This window comes from Tinamus guttatus, unplaced genomic scaffold (assembly GCF_059628265.1).
Source record: "Tinamus guttatus ecotype Peru unplaced genomic scaffold, ASM5962826v1 Tinamus_guttatus_pri_ptg000489l, whole genome shotgun sequence".
Lineage (NCBI taxonomy): Eukaryota > Metazoa > Chordata > Aves > Tinamiformes > Tinamidae > Tinamus > Tinamus guttatus.
Genome location: NW_028289023.1, coordinates 237,686 through 261,437, shown reverse-complemented (window position 1 = coordinate 261,437; position 23,752 = coordinate 237,686). Strand labels below are relative to the sequence as shown.

At 37.3% G+C, this 23,752-nt stretch overlaps 1 protein-coding gene across 9 annotated transcripts in view; it reads right to left on the bottom strand.

Annotated features, from left to right (window-relative positions):
- MAGI2 (membrane associated guanylate kinase, WW and PDZ domain containing 2) overlaps positions 1–23,752 on the bottom strand; it is a 677,723-nt gene that overhangs the window by 539,293 nt on the left and 114,678 nt on the right. The window lies entirely within an intron of this gene.

Sequence of the window (23,752 nt, the reverse complement as noted above, 5' to 3'; positions counted from 1 at the left end):
TCCTGCATTTTTTATTAAATATTCTCCTTTAGAAAATAATAACAATACAAAGTGTTGCCTAAAAAGAAAAAAAAAAAACACACGACATTCCAATCTTTAGCACACACTTACCACGTCAACAGACTATATCCCAAGGCTAGATTGAACAGGACATTTTAAAACTTCTTATCACAGCTATAATAAATGATTAGCTGCAAGCTGCCATGGTGTAGTGTGCTGGGAGTATTTGCCCTTAATGAAAAGTTTAATACTTAGCAATTTCAATCATCAGAAACCAGTTATTCAAGGGTGTAACCCATTAGAAATGAGGGCCAGATTTAATTTCAGCCCTCAGAAACCAGTTATTCAGGGATGCAGCCCATTTAAAAGAGGACCAGAGTCCCCTCTCCAATGGAGCCATGCCAGCTTATGTTGCTGAGGCTGTTAAAGCATGAGCTAACCTGATCTGGGATCGTTTCCCATCCCAAACTAATTATTGCCTGGAATCTCAAGAAGTTCAGAAAGCTAGGACCACAAAAACTCTGAAGTGTTTCTCTAGGAGCGCACTGGGAAGTGCTGGCTTTAAATGCACTAATCTTGGAAATATTCTTTCCCCAGCAGAAGTTTCAACGGGGAGCAACCAGAAAGCCCAGTTTCTTCTCTGCTTTTCAAAAAGGTTTTTCTACTTGCCTTAGCACTATATACATGATAATGGGGTAATTTTAGGTCTCACATAGCTGTAAATGGCTATACAAGGTTCACCTGCAGAAAAAACATGATCTTACAGGCTCACACTATAACCTACATCATGCAGGCTTCCATAACGTAAAACTCACTGCTTAAATATTTATTTCCTTGAACTGTTCTTTCAAACTAGTGAAGTTAATAAGAACTGAAATTCCAATGCAGTACTCTAACCAGCTAAATGCTATGGATGATTTTAAAAAGTCATTATTAAAGTAACTATTCAAAAAAAAAAAAAAAAAAAAAAAAAACTAGTAACCAGGGCTGCATCTAAACACTGGATCTTGAACGTGACCCTTTCTGTAGCATGTACTGCAAATGCTGGGTTAATATCTATAGAGCTCACACTTGGCCCTCTCTCTGCTAACGCAAATCTGGAAAACAAAACTACTTTCCACTTTCTAGTTCTCAAGGACCAAAAGGCATCAGCACAGTGATATTAAAAAACTTGTGTTTTTTGATCAGAGTGGGCTAGACCCCTTAACAGTTGTATTTGCCAATATAAGAGACTTGAGAAGAATTGTTCCATGACATCCATGTTACTAAAAATGCATATAAAATTATACATCTGTGTAAAAAAATCAGAAATGGAGTCTAAGGCATGGACTTACTAATGGACCTACGTGCAAAGAGCAAATGCTGAGAAAATAATATTCTGCCATTGATTTCTATGAGGGAAGCAGTAGAATATTTTGTACAGTTAAATATAATCTCTACTTCAAATTTTATGCTGTGGTTTCAAAACCAATTAGACTATGTTACAGTCCAGTGATTTACCAAAGTACCTCTTCTGAAATAAAAGTAGTTTTTGACTAACAGAGGCAAAGAAAAATGCAACTAAGGCATTTATTTTAATTTTTATAGCTGAGTCTATATAAGGCCCCACTTCTGTAAAAACATTAAAGAATATTTGTAAATTCACAGACCTCAGAAGTCCCTACCAAATCATCATTTCAACGTAATGTTTTTTCCATTGATTTACCTCAAGACTGGAAAGTCTCTAAAATGGGTGTAACCGTGTGCCGAACATAACACATACGTGTAAATCTTTGTGGTCCTTGTAAAAAAATCACTAAATTTAAACAAACATACATTCATAATTCCCAGAGGAAGAAAGTACTAGTGCCAAAATATAAGTATACAGTGGAAATAAGCCAACAGAGGTCAGCACTATATAACAGAAAAGTCTCCTTGATACTGGCAATGTGAACTACACTTACATACATTCCTAAAATATTCGTAACTGACATTTGATGTAAATTTTCCTGCCAAAAGAGGAGTATTTCTTTACAACAAAATGAAATTCTGTATTTTGAACATTATCAATATTTTTTCACTCATAATACACATAGTTGAAATTCCTAATTTCACTCCCTGTCCTGTGCTGTTGTACTGTATCATCACAAGCTTGTTGGCTGTGTAAGGATTAAATTTCTAGCTACATACTGGAGAATTACATTGTAAGAGGGCTTTACAAGGCAACTCAGATGCTTCAGATTTTTTTCTGCCTTACTTTAGCAAGTATTGATTTTTGACCACAGGAAGATGTTTTTAATACTTCAGTAAAGATATATTTCTCTCCATAATTCTAATTATACCACTGTGTTATATATATATATTTATATATTTAATTTAGCACAACTCTGTTCTTCAAATCATCTTCTATCAGGCATGAAGTTTTGGATATATATTTGAACTGCACTGATTTACACAAGTTCAGAGATGCTATGAACTACAACCACTCTTCTTTATTTCAACCAAAATGTCGATTTATTTCACAAAGAATAATTTGGGTAGCCAAATTCCTTCTAATGGATATCTACTTGAGAAGTAAATTCTAGTTGTCTGAACAAGGGCTGTATGCAGTCTGGCAGTCCTGGATTACTGTTACTAAGTTTGAAAAGTAGCAAAGACAGCAGGAAAAGCAACAGCTTAAAACAAAACCATTGAAAATGATGCAGGACTATATATATATTTTTTTTTTCAGGGGGCAAGATGATTGCAAAAAAACACTTTGCTGCCTGCTACCACAGTAGGTCTTGATCATTTACTAATGATGTACGCAGATATCTAATTGTACCAGTTACAGCATATTTTAGGTTGACAGGGAATAAGACCAGATAGTGAATCAACAGCAAAATGAAGCCTTACTGCTTCATAATTTATTAAATACACGTCTAATATTTATTAAGGCACAAGAGATAAGGCATGGCATGTTTATTTAAAAAGCAGGATCCAAGAAGGACTGTAAAAGGTTTTATATTGCTCTTTCCTTTTTAAAACAATGCTTTTTTTAAAAAAATCTTTTTTTTCTGTGTATCAGCTTATATGGACTTCTAGAATTATGAAATTCTACAGCTGATAACTGATACCATTTCATGGCATCACCTATTTCCTGCACGAGAAACTTTTTGCATAGAAACAATGACGTTTCCAAAGTGGCCTGGGGAATTAATGGAACTTCTCCTATCAATTTTAGGTCCGCACGCTCTAGGGCCCTCTGAAATTCAGACACTTTGCTATTTAATTTCAGCGTGCAAAGACATAGCAGGAAGGATTATCCTCGCCGCGTGCGTGCTTTCCTCTCCCCTCCAAGGATTTCGCTCACTGCTAACAGAGCTCGGCACTTTGTGGCCTTAGGTAAACAGCAGAGCTGACAGTGGGCTGTGAATTAAGATCAAAGTGACACGAGGCCTTGATCACTAATGCTCTCCTTCCCTTTTACATAAAGAGTCCTGTCACAACTGAGTCACAGCAAGCATCACTTCCAGGCAGGTTCTCCCCAGAGACAGCAGGATAGGCTTGATAGTATTTTATATACCTGTAAATTCACTGACCTCATGCCTAATCTGCCCTATCGTCAGATTAGAATCAGAGCACTGGAGCGAGGTCTTTTAATAACGGAGCTGTAATGATTCTCCCTTTTGTAATATATTAATAATAATGAACTGAGACCTGCATTTATGAGCTCGGGCAAAAAAGTGCATTAACTTCAGGGATTCATTTCACTAGCAGTTTTAGCTAAGCAAAGATTGCAAATCTGGCTGTTACAGCAGAGAACCTTTCATGTAAAAAATGCATAGAGCTAAATGGATTAGGCTGCATATTAGAAAAATCTTTTTATATTTTTTCTTTCTCACAAACAACCATGTTTTTCTTATTAATACAAGTGTTGGTTCCCTGTGATTATCATGTTAATCACCATAACCATTTAAACTCTACCATCATTATTTTAAGCAGGTGCTATAAGTAATTAAAATCCATTTTCAGATTTGGAATCTTCATTTGCTGGGGAATAAAAAAGGAAAAAAAAAAAAGAAACTTGTAACTTCCCTGGAAGTGAGTAGGATATTTTTATTACAGAAAATCTTTTCTGGCTTTAAATTTTGTCAGTTCATCAGCAGGGAGGTGACATTAAAATTTTCTTTTTTTAGCGCATTTTAATTTACCTATTTGTTTTATTAAAAATGGCAGTATTATTGAGCTACTGGTTTCCTACTTATGAGGTGTATGCAACTCTCCTAACTACATAAATGCTATATAGATTGAAGGGATTTCTGACAGTTCAGGAAGGCAAGTTTTTCTAATTACATTAGCGATACCTTAGGGAACAAAGTAAGTATATGATTATTGAAATAATTTGTAGTCATATTTATGTAAAAGATGCATCAATGTATACTTGTTTTTGACCAAAACATTGCAGTCAAAGTCTCCTAATACTGAAGGTATGGAAGTCAGCCTTAAGTCAAATTTCATTTGGAAAACTGAAGTAGAGGATATTTTGTTCAGTCTGAGTTCAGTCTGAAGTTTTATGAAGTTTTATGTTTCCTCAAATAAACACATTTTCAGTGATATTGAATTGTTTCAGTATAGCTTTTTTTTTTCCCCTATGCAATCTGCATCAAAAATTCCCATCCAAGCATAGACCCTGCTCAGTTTTAAATAACTCCTGTGATTTGGTCTGAAGATTTTCTCATGGCATGAAGGTTAATTTTACATTGTCAGTTATGAAGTAAACAAGAATCTCTAATGTTCTTATTAACGCTAACATTTTATCAAAAGCGATTGCAATAAACTGCAAATGCCCTATTTCATGATAAAAAGAAATGGCAGAAGCTCCCGACTTCTTATTTGATTAAAAATCACTGTATACAAGCTTTGCTTTTCACTATCTGCATTTCCTCTCCTGTAATACACTTCAAGAAAGTGATGCAATATTCAAGAAAAAAATATTAATGTGAGTTTCATCTGAGATTTTTTTTAAAAGCAAAGATGTAAAGTGGAAGAATTTTTATAACTTGACAAAAGCTGTTCGGAACTTATAGTGGACCTTAGCTTTGTTCTTGATTAATTTTCTGTCCTTAAATCTTCGTTGCCTTTCAGCTTTTTGTTAAATTCAAATCCAAACATTAATGAATCACAGCAAAAATATATAATAAACACTGTAGCATATCCTTGTCACCCTCCAGGTATTTGGGGGAAGAAATTTTTATTGTTTATCAAATAACCAGCTAGATGTAGCTTCACACCTGTCTGTGAATGTCACTGTAAAATTCATTGTAATAAATTATCATATTCACTGCCTGAGCACGGGGAAGAAACAAATCCTTGCCAAAAATATGTATTTCTTTGGAATCTACTACCTTTGGAAGTGTTTAAAATGTTTATATTGTCATGTTCCATGGAAGAAATCTCCTACAACCTCTATCGATCTCCTTACAGGCCAGTGTTTTTGCAAAGAAATAAAAGGTTAGACTTTCCAATCTGAACAGATACCCAAAGTATCCTAAAAAAAAGTGACTCAGTTTTCCAAATTGCTCCTGCCTTCCAACACAATTAAGAAATGCTAATTGTGGCCAACACTTTAAGCATCAGTAGTCTGGTATGTTTTTCACTGGTCTGATTTAATCACCTTAATTACATTTAACGTTTCCACAGTAGAGTGCATGAACTGGTGTTATAAAAAAAAAAAAAAAAAGACATAGTACAGGCAGTACATGAGCAGCAAGCATTTATTGTAAAAGACATATCTGAGTCAAAAATAAGACAACTCAAAAAAAACGGAACTCAAGAAAAAAAAAAGAAAAAGCAAAAAAAAAAACTGTGGAGGGGCCAAAGAAAGACACAATAAGAACAGTTTCATCTTGAACACCATGTCAGACCAGAGAAGTTTGTCCTGTCATCTACCCCACTTTTATGTCTGAAAATAAATCTTCCACCCCTATTCCTGTCTTCTTCTATGAGCACAAATTGTTAGTTGTAGTTATGAAACCTTCTAATTTCTTTCACACAGGTCAGACACTTCTTTGCAGTTATCACAGATTCACACAAAGGTTGAGATTGGAAGGGACCTCTAGAGATCATCCAGTCCAACCCCCCTGCTCCAGCAGGGACACCCAGAGCACATGGCACAGGGTGGCATCCAGGCAGGTTTGGAAGATCTCCAGAGAAGGAGACTCCACAGCCTCTCTGGGCAGCCTGTTCCAGGGCTCTGGCACCCTCACAGGAAAGAAGTTCTTCCTCATATGGAGGTGGAACTTCCTGTGTTTCAGCTTGTACCCATTACCCCTTGTCCTGTCACTGGCCACCACTGAGAAGAGTTTGGCCCCATCCTTCCTACATTCTCCACTGAGGTACTTGTACATGTTGATCAGATCCCCTCTCAATCTTCTCTTCTTCAGACTAAACAGGCCCAGCTCCCTTAGTCTTTCCTCATAAGATAGATGTTCCCTTAATCATCTTCCTGGTTCTTCATGGTCCCTGTTGTCCTCGGGAGTCCAGAACTGCACCCAGTACTCCAAGTGTCGCCTCACCAGAGCTGACTAGAGGGGCAGGATCCCCTCCCTCGACCTGCTGGCAACGCTCCTCCTGATGCAGCCAGGATTCCATTGGCCTTCTTGGCCATGAGGGCACATTGCTGACTCATGGTTAACTTGTTGTCAAATCCCAAATCCCTCTCCACAGAGCTGCTTTGCAGCAGGTCAACCCCTAATCTGTACTGGTGTCTGGGGTTATTCCTGCCCAAGTGCAGGACCCTGCACTTGTCCTTGTTGAACCTCAAGAGGTTCCTCTCTGCCCAACTCTCCAACCTGTCTAGGTCCCTCTGAATGGCAGCACGGCCCTCTGGAGTGTCAGCCACTTCACCAGTTTGGTATCGTTCGCAAACTTGCTCACAGATGCTCCCTCATTTCACCCGCAAACATCTCTCTCCATCTGTCCCATCAGATTCCATAATGGAAAAGCTTGTCAGCTGGATCACGCCATGCCAGGATGCTCAGATGCTAAGGTTTGGATCACAAGCTAACCTGGACATGTGGTCGGTCTAGACCTAGTCGAGGGCCAAGTGAAATTCTAAGCAAAAACACTGCCAAGGCACAGCGCTTCTCAGAAGCTAGAAAATACAGAGCAGGATGCCCTGTGCTATGCTGCCGACAATGTAATTTAAGGGATTGCCTCAATTTAGCAACTGGAAACTGGAAGCCAACTGTTATCTTGGAATCTGCATGATCTGGCTACAGCAACTACTGCTGGAAGGCAATAGTGTCTGTACAACCCTGTGTGCCTGCAAAGCTTCATTCTCTCTGTACTGGAACTCACAAAGAGCTCATTTAAAGGCATGCTTGGAATGTCTTTTCTTCAGGACACCACCAGCAATATTCAGCTTTGTCTCATGAACAACATAAACTGAAAAGGGAACTGATAATGATAGAGCCCTGGAACAGGTTGCCAAGAGAGGCTGTGGAATCTCCTTCTCTGGAGATATTCAACACCTGCTTGGACACAAGTCTGTGCCACGTGCTCTAGGTGACCCTGCGTGTGCAGCTAGATGATCTCTAGAAGTCCCTTCCAACCTTAATGAATCTATGATTCTATGATATCCCACTAGCCCAGTAGTTTCACATATTCTGATCTAGTGCTTATTTCCCTTGTCTCATATACACTCTGACATCCTGCAGAATCAAGCAAGGCTTATTAGGTTTGCTGGTATTCCCTAAAGACTCCTGTTGCCTTAATTATAAATAGCACATAGTCTAAGCAGGGAGGAAGAACCAAGAATTCGAAACACCCCAATTTCTAACTTCATTTCCAGCAAAGACACTGCCTTGAGCACTCTATTTTACAATAAAATAATCCAAAGTTTTCTACTTTAGAGATGTTTTTCAGAATTCATTTGCAAAATATATGCATGGGACAAATGCTGTCAGAAGATATAGACAAAAACAGCGCTGCTGGAAACCTCTCTCTGAGAGTGGCAATTAAGCAGAGGATGAGAAAAGAGTGACACCGCTTTAATGAACTGCCCCAACCTCTGACAACCCACCACGCAGAGACTTCATGACCTGGAGATTGCTCTGAGAGATTTTAATGGCTCCTGCTGGAACTTTGTTACGAATCTGTCTAATCACTCTGAAACTCATCTGTCTTCTTGACTTCTACAACAAACTGTGGCCACAAGTAGGTCCTTCTCCACAAATAAAAGTAACAGGTAATAGTAATCCATTTTAATTCTGTAGAACTTCAATATTAAGCTCTATAGGGAGAATTTCATTAAGTAAGTAACTGCTTCATTTTGCTTCTTTTCTTAGATGCCTCACAATTTTCAAGTGACTCCTCCTCAGGTTTTATTTGGGAGTCTATACATTCATATTTTTGTTAACCTGTACTGTATCCTTCATCATCTCTTTATTAATGTGAAGGCAAATAAATAAATAAGTAAATAAATAAATATCCTTCACAAATAAAGAGACAGAACAGAAATAGGGCTCTTGAATATGTCTCTCTGTGCTCTGAGAAGCTGTTTTGCTGAGGATGCTATAGGAACTTTCTTCAAGAGAAGCCTTCAAGTCAGTGTTGGCTGCTTATCTTCTTCAATTTAGATGACAGAAGGATAAAGGGTCTATTTCAGATTATTCAGAATGAGGCTGCAAACACTACAGGCAGGGGCATGAAAGGGATATTCTGCAAAGGAGTCTGGAGAAACACTGTTACAGATGAACAAAGAGTGAGGAGGTTTTCACACACAGTAATATGCAGATACAGAAAATTAATGAGAGTCAAGCTGTTGTACTAACTACTGTACTTTATCCTGAGACCATGTTAACTACAAGCGCCAAGGTTTTCAGGGGGAGGTAATATCTTTTACTAGATATAGCTGGAGAAGGTGTGTGTCCAAAAGCATATATATTACCTCTAATTATATCCCTTGGTTTTGCTTCACAAAATATTGCTAGATTCACACAAAAATCCTATGTTGGGAAGTGCCCTCAGAGCCACAGGGAAGTTGTGGCAGTGCTTTGTATTCCCCTCTCATGCCTCAGGCTCTTTATTGCAGGCAGTGCGGGTCTGATATATTCTCCCCATCGGATGGATTTCCTCAGAAAGATGTTTTCTTTAACAGCAGGAAAATCAGTTTTAGGAAATCATGAATGAGAGCCAAAGGATTGTTACCAACAGGCCTTTCTGATACTACTCGGTGGGGAAGATCTCAGTATCTCACAAGAACAGGAGGGGTAGTGTCTTGAAGAAATCAAAACATGGAAAAATCACATCCTTAGACAGTACTCAATACCAGATGTATTAAAGAAAGGCCACTGCTTATAATACAGTCAACACCATATAGAACAGCATTATTAAGCTCTGAATCACATATTTTTATCACTTTGCTACAAATACCTATATAGAATATTAAGACATAAAGACATAAAACATAAACTATTTCAGATATGTGTGATAGTGAAGTCTTTGTTTTGGATTTGGGAGAATTAGGTGTCTTCTTCATGACCATGACCAAGACCCTTTGGATCAGGGCTGCAAGGTTACAGAGACCCTAAAACCCTACCTTTGTACCTAAACCTTTCATGACTCTACCTTCACTTTTGAACACCATTTTCTGCAGCAATAAAATACTGAAGACTATAGGAGGAAATGGTGAACTCTCAATGTCCTGAATATACACTTGATTTTCTGGTTTTATCTCTTTTTTATAATTATATGATAAAAGGACTTAAGCCTTGCAACATAATGAACATGGGTCATGAGCTGGGCCATGGGGCATTATTGCAGTCTAAACAAATGTTCATAAATGCTATTAGAATTGTGTGTGGCAGTAAAAGAAAAGTGCAGCTGTGAATTCCCTGTGACTCCACAGAACAGAGAGCAGGATTTGCATTGATAAGTGTGTGCATTTACATGGCTTGGATCTTTGCAAAAGAGACATTCATCTGAGCATAATACATACAAAGCCTGAAAAGCGGCAAATATCTGCTGTTCCCCCTTTTCTACAACTAAAAGTAATAAAAATAAGTATTATTTTACTTAGATTTTCTCCAGCCTTTTTCTTCACTATTACATCATTGCTTTTAAGATACCTAAGGAAGCATATGTCCACATTTTGATTTTGGGGAATCCCCTTATCTCAAAGCAGAATGAAACCTAATGGGGTAGAAGGACCTTCATAGTCCTTGTTTGCAGAGGAACATCATTTATAACACAGATAATTTCTGTTCACTTTTGTGACATTTTATATTCTAATTTCATATACCCTGAATTCACAGAGGGCTTTTGTTTTATTTTATCATAAATAGATATTTTAACTTGGGCTATTTTTTTCCTTAACATTTACTCCAGTAAGTCATGCTCTGTTTGAGAAGAGTAATTGGTTCAATTCCTTCAGGGGAAAAGCAAAACATAAACAAATACATTATTTGCATATAACATGCACATATATTTTGCTTTAAAGCAAAAATAAATAGTCTTTACATACTCTAAATATTAAAACCACAAAGTCTTTGCTCTGGTGCATATAATGTTAATTGTTTTAGATTTATGGCATTATTATACCATGTCTTAACAGTGCTTCTTACCGAGTATGGGAGAAGGCTTAGCTACATTTAAAATAAATATTATTAACTACTGCAAGAAAGGGAATGCTGTTTTGGTTAAGGCAGTGGACTGAGATTAATAAGATCTTAAATTCTAAAGTCTGCCACAGTCTGTGTGTGTGACACTGGAAAACATACAGCATCACACTGTGCCTTTAATTCCCCATCTATAAAAAAGAGTAAAAACTGTAAAACTGTTTGGCTCAGCAGCTCCTTCTGCATTTGTGCTGAATCACTGCCTAAATAACGGGGCAGCAATTTTGGTCCACAGTTATCACAGAATCACAAGATGGTTGAGGTTGGAAGGGACCTCTAGGGATCATCCAGTCCAATCCCCCTGCTCCCGCAGGGACACCCAGAGCACATGACACAGGGTGGCATCCAGGCGGGTTTGGAAGATCTCCAGAGAAGGAGACTCCACAACCTCCCTGTGCAGCCTGTTCCAGGGCTCTGTCACCTGTCTGTCGTATGATAATAATTAAGAACTAATAGTAATGAATAAGAATATTTGAAAGATAATGAACCAAAGGAGTACCACTGTATTACTAAAGAAAGGAAGTTAAAGGAGTGTCACATCAACACGAGGCACATCAAAAGCGTGAGTCTGGGTCCAAGAGTGAGCGACTGCAGCGGCCAAGGACTCCCCAGCACCAACGTCCCTAAGGCGTCTCGATCTCTCCATCTCTTAGTGCCTCCTACACAATGGTCGAGGGGTTTTCACTGCTGCTGATACCCTCTTTCCTTTGTGCTCATCCTATATGATCCGGGGCTTCCCAGGGAGGTGTAATGGATTTAATTGCCACAGATTGTGGTTGTTAAGTAAAGTGTTTGAATAATCACGAGAGTTCATAAAGACCTGAAAAGGTATAACAGTACTCTGAAATGCAAGAGAGCTCACAGTGGAGTAATTAATTATTGCCCTCCTTTTTGCTATTCCTTCTAGCAGTCACCAACAGTAGCCTGGGATAAGTACAGTAATTAACCTTTTTTATTATCAGAGATCAGCATGATTACTGTGCGCACCTGTAAGTGGAAATCTGATGTGACATCCTGCTCTTAATTATCCACAATTGTGATTAAAGTTCATGTGAAAAATAAGTAAAAAAAAAAACAGAAGATTACTTGTGCAATACTTTTTCTGGAAAACTACACAGAGCAAAGGGATAAAATCCGAAGTCCATGTGCTGGACTTCATTCACAATATTCTACCACTCCCAAAGTGGAAAGGAACTAAAAGTTAGGTGTGAAGATATTAAACATATTACCGAAGAAACAGGACTCATCAGATATAGCTGTGTGGAAGGTAGCAAATATCTTTCTTACACGTTGCGGAGACAGAGACTGAAAACAACATATTTGGGAATACAGTTCCCTAAGATACATTTGGCAAAGCTCCACATTTTAATGCATCATTTTTAAATACAGGTGGTATGACAGCCCGTCACAGAACTGCACAAGTGAATCAACTTTCCAAATGACTAACTGGAAAACACACTCAAACTCTCATTTACTAGTTGTGTCATTTATTTTGAAGATTGTATCATTTATTTTGACAACTGTAAATTAACTTTCAATATGAATATAGAGAAAGCTATCATAGAGAATGCATAATGGCATATTTCAAAAAATGAGCCTAGTTGTATTATTGCAGCCTTGACTATCACATTTTTGTTAATGGTTAAAGACGTGCGAGTTCAATGAAATGACAAACTATTTAATTTTGAAACCAGTAACTTGAGAGAAGATGTTCACTCCTCAGCTGTTAAATGCCTCCCATAGTCCTCTCTAGGTTTTCACCTAGGAAGTCAAACCTTACTTTAGGTTGAATAAAAACCTAGAGTAAGCCAGGTTTATGCAAAACAACTGCAAAGTATAAGCAGCTTAACACTAGTTTAGCAGATGTTGGCTTAGATTTTCTGATTTAAATATCATAGCATAATAATAAAGCTTATAATTTAAAGCAAATCGAGAGACAGAAAATGGGGAGTTTGATCCTGCAATTCTTATTTACATGATTTAAACTAAATGACTCACAAGAATCAGGATGCAAAAAAGGCTTCCAAGTCTGGGCAAGCTCTACTGGCGAATGCCTTATCCATCATTATGGTGATATATTTACTGACTAGTAAATAGGAAAGCTCCAGGTGTTTGCACTGAGCCTATTTCTGACCAAAAACCAATGGTCAGATGAGTTCAATAAAGTTCAATAAATTCTCTTTAAGGTTATATCTTTGTCTTAAGAACATGGATCTGAATTCATATGGAGCTCTGACCCCCTCACCCTGCACTGGGGATTCCCCAGCCCTGGTCTGCTGAACACACCTCTACCACACTAATAATATAATAATAATAATAATAAAAACCCTATTACATCCCAAATGCTACATAGTTCTCCACAGAGTTCTTATGCAGCATGATATAAAATTATTCATTTAGCTTTTTAGAATGCCACCTTTTGGGTAAGTATTAATAACAGTACCAAACACTACACGATGCAAGTCCCTGGGAAAAGATTTTTCATGTACGTGAAGACTAAGGAATGGATCTATCCAGCTATTAGTAACCATTTTCAGGAAGTCATTCCTAACGGTGCCATTCGGGGATGCTCTGGGTGGCACTGCGATACACTTTCCCATTCATCTAGAATATTCATGGAAACATTGGTACTTCGGCAGCACTGAGGCACTCCTCTTAGAATCGAAGTTCCATTGCGAAAGCTAATAAATGTAAAAAATGAAAGATGTTTCAGCTGGTAAAACGCACACTCGGTTCCAAGTCAACTCTCCAGGCCCGTTCAGAATGACAAGAAAGAGGGAAGAGCGGTGGAAAACTGCAAATGATGCTCAGGTTCTGCATTAAGTCTCCTGTGATGCACTGCAGTTATTCCACATATGTGATGCTTTGGAACGAATCAATATTTCCAATGGTGACACAAATTTGGTTTCTGGTACTGTCACAGCAGAAGGGGGACATGATCTCATAGTTTAGTTTAGAAGGCGTGAATATGTTAGCAAAGGAACTGGCAACAGGCAGATGAAGATGCTTGACAGAACATAACGAAATGCAATGAGCCTATGGGAAAAGCAAGAACTTGCTTTTATTTTATTCCTTTAACATGAAGTTAGTGAGAAATTAACAATGTTCAAAACATACATGAGGCTACAAAAAGGTTATATGTTGACTGTCTGATAGTTCTGTGATAGAATAATTACTAGGATAACTGTACTTATCTCTTTCTGAAATTATTAACCATTCTCCCTCGCTCTACACTGGATACTTGTCTTGTAGTTCATGCTCCTTGGTTTAACATAGAAAGTTGGCTTTATAGAATCAATAGACTAAATCAAAGTGCACATTCATCCTGATTTATGAAGACATTTCGCTCTGTGCTCTCTACTTGGAGCAAAAGGAAACTAAAAGTGAACTGTGTATGATGGCACTAGGAGCATGCAGACAATGCTGACTTATAATGGGGTTAGATCTAAAAAGTCTAGATTGAGACAGAACAGTCTCTTTAACACACTTAAGAAAGTTTAAGTCTCTTAACCAAATTTGCCCTGCCACAATATCTGGATATTGGTTCTTGTTATGCCTGTCTTCATTAGCTCAAAGAGAACTCATTAATGCCTTCTCCTTGAGAAATACTCATGAATACTAATGATTTTCCAGTTTCCTTTTGATAGGATGACTATAAAAATCCTGAAAAAAAATCTCAGAATTCTTTTTATTTAAAAGGACATCATTCAGCATCCAGAGTAACACAAAGCAGCACATATATGGATAAAACACTGAAAATTTTGTTCCCCCACCTCTCAAGAACTACTCGATTCAAGAGGTTCTGGTCCACCAGCTTCCATGAAAACTGAAGTTCAGAAGCCAAGCACAGAGAACTGGGGACTCACATGGATTTAAGCAAATTCTATGCATCACTTATCATAGTGATGCACTATGCATCACTAGTTTCATTTTTTTCCTGCAGAATAAGGCACTAAACTTCAGTGATCTGATATACTATTTACCAAAAAGGATGAAAAAAAAATCATAGAACTTCAAATGGCCTTCCTATAGCTCTTAAAATCCATAGTAGTAGACACTGCTAGAGGCTTGTTCATTATATTTTATTAAACTTACAAATATAAGATGCCAGATTGATTTAGATGAGTTATCCTTAAATATGCCTTTCTAGTGACTGGTAACTCTTTTCTCTATCTACATCTAGATATATCAATGCTTAAACAGAAGGCATAAAAAAGAGGAAGACAAAATAGAGAAGCAGGAAAAGGTTGTTAGAAAAATGTTTTAGTTTTCTGAGGCTACTGTTTTCATTCAATAATCAGGCAAATGAGAGAATGTTTTATCTGTGTATCTGAATTTGATCATATGAGCTTATAAACATGTCTGGACTAAGAAACTCCCGTGATTAGTCAATGTAATAAAAAAGAGCAAGACTAATCTATGCAAATTAAAACACTCAGTGCAGCCTCTGTAATATCCCAAACTGCTTAGTCATGCTTCAGAAAGACAAAACACACACTTTACCATCAAAGCATGAAGCAGTGCAGTTGAAAATTGGCTGTTAGGAGCTAAATAAGACCAATAGGATTTAGTACATTTGCTGCACATTACCTGGTGCAAAGATTACAGCATAGAATATTCTGTTGTGTTACATTAATAGACTTGGGCACTGTCAACACTCTCAGCAAATTAAGTAGCACGAGTTTCTGTTAGGAAAACAGTATTGTGTCTTTTCTGGTTTCAGAGAACATAGGATTTTGGTCATTAAAAACTGATAATATAATTAGGATACAATTAAACTTAATATTCTGTAAAGCGTATTTGAATAAGATTGAATACAGATTGCTCTATTCTGAAGAATAACTAGATACACTAAATACTGTATGATATGCAGCAACGTCAAGATAATGCGATTAAATGCTCCACTGTGGAAGCTAAACCGCTGCTCTGGTTAAGAAGCTCAGATACTCTTAAATCTATTAAAACACATAGGATTAATTTACACGTTTTGTTTTAAAAGTTTTGCTAAAGTTTTCCTAGGTTATTATCTTTGTGTAATATATGTTGCCATCATATGCTGTTTTTTCATATTGATCGGATTATTGCTAATGGCAAAAAAAAGTACCAGGCAATTTGAGAATTATGAACATTCGAGTCTAACTGAAGATTAGACTGATTTGACAGAAAAAAAAAGATTATTTAAAAGATTATATAAATAGTTCGAGCAACAAGAGATCCTGACTGTCTAGTCACAAGAATGTGTGACACACAGGTGTGGGTCATCTTCACCAAATTGAAACCCAGTAAATTTACCTCAACTTACTATGCTTTTTCTATCACATTGTTCTTGAGTATCTAAGAAAAAAAAAGTTGCTAGAACGTTAAAACTTGAGCAAAGCTGTAATATATTGTACATTGTTTTCCCATGAAAACAGTACTTTAAAATACACATAAAGTACAACCGTCATATTTGATGCTAAACTGTTCTTCACTCATATTTTGATATGAAAGCTAGTTGCATTATGACAAAAAAAATACACTAGCTATTACAGTCCATCAGGATTAGACTACAGTTACCACAAACAAACAAACAAAAAAGATTCTTCTGGTCAAATCCTTTTAAAGGCCTTTAGCGAGCATACAGTGCCTCTCTACCAAAAGTCCCAAACACTGTCTGAACCAATTGAAGGTCCCTTTTGGATTTTCAGAAGCTCTAGGTTTGTATCTACCATTTATTTTATTTGTGAAAGATGAGAAGTGCTTTCAAAATCCTACTGTAGGCTTGTTAGTATATGTATTTATATAAACCCTGCTCCTTGACCCAGACTATATAGGAAAACAGAACTTGTTTCTCAGATGGCAAATGTCAACCCAAAAGATTGGATGTCTTGTAATTCGTATCACAAAATCTACAGTGTCTCTCTGTAAAAAAATCCGTCCTGTTTAGAGATATCATGTCCTGAGGTACTGCTTCTGACTATTGTCAAATTCTGGATTAAATTCGGAATTTTACAGAGCTCTTCTAGAACACTCTGAAGAATCACTGTAAACTATGGAAAGGTTATTATGGCTTGCTGCTAAAGCTGAATCTAATATTACTGTACTTCCTATACTATCTTGCATTTATAAAATAGCTAAAAGACAGTACTTTTGCTCACCCTAAATTTGTTAATGAGCACTGAAGATATGAAGCTAGTCTTTAGACAGTCACTTATTTTCACGAAACTACTAAAATCGATTATATATGAATGTTTTTCACTTGTGTTTGCCATGTACAGTTCCCTTACCAAAATAACACCCAGACTGAAGATATTTGGTTTCTCTTTGTGTACAGAAAAAAATAAAAAGAAAGGTATTGAAAATGTCCAATTCGAGAGAAATGAATGGCTTCCTTTTCAAAATCATTCTTCCCAGCACACAATGTCCATCTGGTGAGCAAGCTGTAATCAGCTGAGCTCCATGTAATATGTTTTCGAAAAACAAATTTGTGACAGAGTTTGTAACAGAAACAAACAAACAAAAACAAGCACCCTATGGTGTGTAAGTCCTATCTTCACACCAGGGTAATGTATCTTGAATGATAAAATACTAAGAATTGGGATTACCACAAGTGTGTTTGATGAAATGCACCTAGAGTTTGAAAGGGGAAAGAAGTCAGAGTAAACATCATGAGCTAAAGTGATGTTAAGTGAAAGTGTTGGTGTCACCGTTGAGGCATCAGGTCAATCTCTCAAGCCATTTTAAAAGGCCAAGTTTAAGCTGTTCACTTGAGGCCACACTGATTTCCTCTAAAAATAACCAGGACTGAATGACAAAGTTACAGACACTGATCTATAAACTATCAGTTAATCAGAAGTAAGATGTTAAAAATACTCATTACTCCTTGTAAAACAACTCCAGATACCACAGATTAGCAAAGAAAGCCACATACCAGTAGCTGCTGATCTCCTAAAACAAAACCTTGTGAACAAACATTGTCAAAATCATTAACAAAATCGTTAATTGCTTTCTGCTTAGACTGTGGCTGACAGAGCAGCTGTTATCCTGGATGCCATAGCCACATTCCTCTCTTCTTCAGGTGTAAAGTTAACTGTGTCTTCCTCTACTATGGCCTCTGATGTTAATGCCTCTCCTGCTAACTGTCACTGGTATATTCTCCTCTCTTTGCTCTGCCTCATTTAGCTGGAGAATTCCTCTTTGGATGGTAGGTGGGATAGCCTGTCAGAGGTGCAGCAGGTAAGGTTTACATCTCTATGGCTGTCAAGTTTTAGTCATAGCCTTGAGTAAAATTCGCATGATGCTTTAGGAAGGCTGCACAAAACTGAAGATTGATCTCAGTTTTTTGTTTTTTTTTTCTTTTTCATGTATTTACAGCTGGATGAACAAAGATTAAAAAAATGAGGAAGAGGGCAGGTTCTATCCAAAGAGAGGAATGAAGAGTGAGTGAGGTGACAAGGTTTGTAGAGGATGTATGCTACTGGATGGAGTAAAGGTAAAGGCAGCTCAAACACTTGTAGGAGGACTTCAAGACACCAAGTGGTTAAGACATATAGAGGAATGTAGATGAATATAAAATGATTTATATGAGGGAAAAGCTTTGAGGCCAACAGTTGCCTCAGAAAGAGGTGACTTTTCACACTGAGGAATGAGATCTTGAGGTGATGATACGAGTTCAAAAAGGCTCAGCTAGAAAGGAATAAAGACCACATTAGGTAAAGCAACTCAAACTGAAATGACGTAAAATACAAAAGGCCACAGAAAAGGACAGTGATAGCTCAAAGACAGTACACAGGGACTCCTGAACCTGTAAAAGAGATAACTGGAGTGGGATAGGAAAAAAATCAAAAAATCTAGAGCAGAATGGAACAGGTGAATGGGCAGGACCACTCACTGTCACCCTACACAAGAATTAAAGGGGCATTAAAAGAAGCTCTGTGTGACAGATTTGGAGAATTACTTCTTCATACGGCATCTTGTTATTCCTTCCCACAGCACCCTGAATACTCATGTTGGTTTGCAAAGCCTCTGGACAAATTTATAGAAGAAAAATCCATCAAGAGTTATTGAATACTGTCACCATCCTGTCCTCCTCCACCTTCTGCTGCAGCCACTGCAGAGGACAGACCTCACGGCTCATTAGCAGAGCCCCATGGAGGCAAGAAGGGCTTTTTTATGCTCCCTGCGCAGGACAGGGGGTAATTTTGTCCATCTTCAGCATGCAGAAAGGTTGAAGATTAATTTGGACTAAAAAAGCAGGAAGAGTGGAAAACAAGGGCTCTCGTAGCTAGAAGCATTTGGAGTGTGACTGAAATTCAAAGCCAAAGCCATAGCTTAATTCCAAGATTAAGATTCACACCAAAGATAGTTAAGTTAAAGACAAGGCGGATGACAATATGATGGCAGTTGTTTATATGCAGCAAACAACCTGGCACCTGCATAAAACCAAACCTTTGAAACTTGCTTAGTGAAGAAGAGAAAAAAGAAAGAAAAGCAGCGGATGGAAGCAAGGACTTGCAAGAGAACCACAAGATGACCTGGAGAATGAAGGAAATAAATAACTAAAGATGATTTTAAACATGTAAGCAATTCAGCTAAGCTACCACACAGGAAGAGACTTGGAAACAGTTTGGTAAGAAACAGATACTCATGTTGAAAAAGCTGCTTTAAATTAGGGCAGGGACGAGCAATTAACAGAATAATAGAAAAAGATTTAAACTGATTATTTCATGAATTATCATTACAAATGTCTTAAATAATTGTGAGATGAACTCTATAAATTCTCGGATATTTCAAAAATTATACTGGACTTAATCCTAGACACAGCTTTCTGAGAAGAAGTTTTATCACCAAATACCTAATTGAGCATTCCCATGTACTGCTTTCAGTCTTCTATTTATTAAAACCTAAATTGCTCTGCATGCCCAGGAAGTCACATATGGGAATTCCTTCCTCAAGAACAAGAATTTCTGCAGGCTTAAGGAGATGATATTAGTGCCATGAAATGAACAATTCATTCAAGAAAATATAAATACAAAGCTGAACATTTCTTAAACATCAACTGTCAAAGTTATCAGCTTATCCAAGCACTGAGTTTTATTTTGTTGGTAGTTTATATTTAGCCTCTCAAAGTTTATTATTATTATTATTATTTATAATCTTATACTGGGTTTTATCTTCATTTTCCTGCTAATGTTTTATTCCAGTTTGAAATTGCTTCCAGAATCTCTTTCCAATTCAGTATTACTTTTTCCATGTCCTCTTTGGCACATCACTGTTCCATTTTTGTGGCTTTTTTTTCAAACTTACCTCATCAGAATCCATCTTTTCAATTCTCTTTGATGTTTTCCCCATCTGCTTTATTCAACCTTTTTCAGGTTTTCTCCAGTCTTTGTGTCTTCCTTTGGCATTTTTAAACAAAGCAGGGCAGCTCAAACACAGCTTTACATGAAAACACTTGTCCTTATGGCTGTCCTCTCTTGCGGTTCCTGTTGGAAGTACAGATTTTGTTCCCTTTTTTTTTTTTTTTTGAATATCATTAGGACAGAACTAGAAATTACTGTGGCATTTCAAGATTCAAAAAGGAAAATTTAAATGGAATGGAATATTTCAAGATTTTTAATTGCTACCCATCAGAACATAAAAATGGAAAAAATAGGGTCTAAAAATAGGCTTAGAGGTGAAGTACCAGGGATACTTTTTTTTTTTTTTTTTAAAAAAAAAAGAAATGGTTATCTACTTATTCCAGCCAGATCCTCTAACTCATTTCCATCTTCCCCCACATATATTTTTTATTTTGATCTTGACTGGAGATGCACTGGTGCTTCTTCATCAAAAAACAATGCTTCTTCAAAGGCAATGCATCTTTTTTTGAAATATTTCTGTCCTTCATAGTCAAAAATAAGGAATCCAAAAGTATCACATATTTTTCTCTCATTGAGCTTCTCAACATCGATTCGTAACCCACCAGGACTCTCACTGTCTTGAAGTCCTCCGATACACTTGGGACTTCAATGCAGATTCAGGCAACAAAACTATAAATAACTAAGTACAGGACTATTCTTTGTTTCTTTTTCTTTTTCTTTTCTCCAGAATAGCTGCAATACATTTCTGGCTCTTTTTGAGTACCAAAAAGACAAAAAAATAAAAAATAATAAAAAAAGGGACAGAAAGATGTCAAAACATTATCAGAATTCATAATAATTTGCTGTTTCCCTGGCACAGGGCTCAGCTCCTCCTGTTTAGCTGCCCCATGTCCATGTGCACCCGGGGGAGGCCCAAGGGGGAGCCTCGAGCTGGGCTCAGCACCACAGGGTGCAGCTCCCTCCACACCTCTTCCCTTGAGCCTTTCCCTTGCATTCTCCCACTCTGGATAAGGATGGTGCTAGGGCAGCTGTCTGCTCTTTCTTTCAAGGGCTCGTCCCGGATTTCTCAATATCCGATCTCTTTGTTCTGCCAAGATGGCATAAATAGTGCAGCATCTGAAAGAGGAGCATGTTCCCAACACTTGGTGTGGGTTTAATGCATACAGGTACAGCTAAAAAGATGACATCCTAAAAAGAACAGACTCAACAAAAGTGAAAAGGAGAAACGAACAAAGCCAAGTTCCTCCTAAAAAGCAAAACCAAAGCAACGAAAAATGAAGATGGGAATCTCGTGGCAACATTCTGATGCACACTGATTTTCAGCCTCATTTCTACTCTATTCTTGGGTTAGCGGCAGGGACGAAGTACTTCAGTCACAATCTGGTTACCTTGTGCTTTCAAGGCTTCTTCATTTAAATAAGAAACTATCCTCAGGCAAGTGCCTCAAAGTAAATACTCTCTAATATCTCCACTGTGGATGGTCTTTCGCATGCCAGGAAGAAAGAAGAAAGCCATCACGCAGTGCTCCTCTGGATGGAAACAGATGCACATCATCGCTCATAAAATTAAGTAGCTGTCAATACAGATTAACAAGCTGTCATGCAAAGAAGAAATGCATATAAAGTGCCATCATGAAGACAAATTACTAAACAAATATGATGCTTATATAGCTCCACTTTAAATTCAGTCATCTATTAAGTTCAGTGACTTTCCTTAAATGGTCAATACCAACTATTACTTTCTTAACACTAGATGATAGTTACAAATGAAAAATATTTTGAATATGTCTGTCTTCTATAGCAATGCTAAAGGTATAGGATACTTAGGGGGTAAGTTACAAAGAAAAACCAAGAGGAATGCTTACAGTGCCCAGAATAAAAATAGGAAACTACTAATATGAAAGATTACTTAAAAGCAGCCTTGTAAAACATACAAGCGCTTTCAGCAGACCTACATTTTTACTGTTGTCCCTGCAAGTTTTGTCTAACAAGGAGAAGCAATTACAGCATAACAGAGTTAGCAAAACATTTTCCTGCTAGAGCCCCTGGAGCGAAGTGGCCATGAGCTGTGGCCTAAGTGTTCGCATGCCTATTCATACCAGTACCCAATTCTTCATTCACTTCTTTCTGTACACATATTGCGTGACAATCTTCTGCTGCTTTCTGTGGATTTGCAGGACACAGCAGAATGGATTTTTTCTCTGTTTATTGTTTTGATTAGTGCTGTGGAAAAAAGATTTAGTATTTGTGTTCAGTGACGGTAACGATCTATTATGCAATACATTTTTTTGCGGATATAATTTCATCAAAACTGGGTAAAGCTCTCAAAAGCTCTTGCCTTTTTTTGGATAAAAACATACTAAATGTTTATTAAATCTGAAGAGGGGATATAATTTTGCAAAGGGTTTGACAGACTGTTTTCAAATGATGCCTGAATTCAAAACCATACTAAGATGGCATATGCAACTCAAGCAACATATTTTGACAACCATAAAATCTCCTCCTCTTGCCTCAAAAAAGAGCCTAGTGAGTTTCATGACTTTTTTCTCTAAATTTCTTGTAAATTTGAAGTATCCAGATTCTGCTAGAGGTGGAAGTGTCACTGATTCTATCCTCAGAGATGCATTTAGAGGGAAATAGAGGATGGTGGCTATTGCACTACTTTCTTTGTGGACTTTGCCAGCCTTGTATGTTGTAAAGAAAATATATGCTGCAAAATTTCTTTTGTTTAATCCTTTAATATGGTTAACAAAAGTATTGTGATGGATTCTGAAAATATGTTCCAGGCTAAGGTGAAAGTATGTTGTGGACTAAGGTAAACTGTAGTCCCAGAGGAACATGATGTTTCTTGTTAGCCACTGTAAATCTCATTTGAATAAAATAGAAATCAATATTAAAGTAAAAAAAAAAAAAAAGGATTACTGTAAGTAGGTATCAATAGTTGAATGGCTGGCTATGTGCTTATTTGCCTATATATTTGAGTAGAGAAAAGCTGATTAAAAGATCAAAATAAAGGAAAATTGCTGAAGGCTTTTTTTTTCCTGTGTGTTTCTGCTGAACTAGTAAAATCACTCAAGGTTAATAGAATTAGATCATGGATAAAGTTCTTGATGGATGAGGCTGCACTGGATGACACTGAAGAATGTGGCATTCATTCTATTAGAGATATTTGTGCATCCAACACAATTAAGGAAGGTGCAGAAGTGAACAGGATAGCAGCTGCAACTAGAAAAAGAAATGGCATCACACATTTGTAGGCAGAAGACATTCAAATGAAGGGAAATACTGACAGACACCCCATCTTCCTTCTTATGATGAGGAAAGTCATTTAGATTAATATTTCAGACCACTCCCCATATATAGAACATCTGAGGAGCAACATGAAGTTGTAGATGGCAACTCAGGGGAGTCCATGGACCACATTAAAGCTGTGAAGACCAAGACTGGTCCTGGAATGAGATCTGCCTGTGATCTTCTCCACTGTGAAAATCCACGGTGTATCGAGGGGGGCGTCAGGTCTGTGGGGACCTCTGCGTATTGGATACACCTACCCAGGGGTTAGAACAAAACCCAGGGTGCTGCTCTCATACCTTAATGCTTTAAGACAATTTCAAGGTAAATGTGGTTTGCACTTATGACTTGAACTGTGAGTCAAATAAGTACTTTTAAAAATAAGCTTCTTTCTTTTTTTTTCTTTTTTTTCTTTTTAATTTAAATCTGCAAACAATAGAAATAATGTCAGAATTGTACATTCCAAAAGAGGCAATACCGA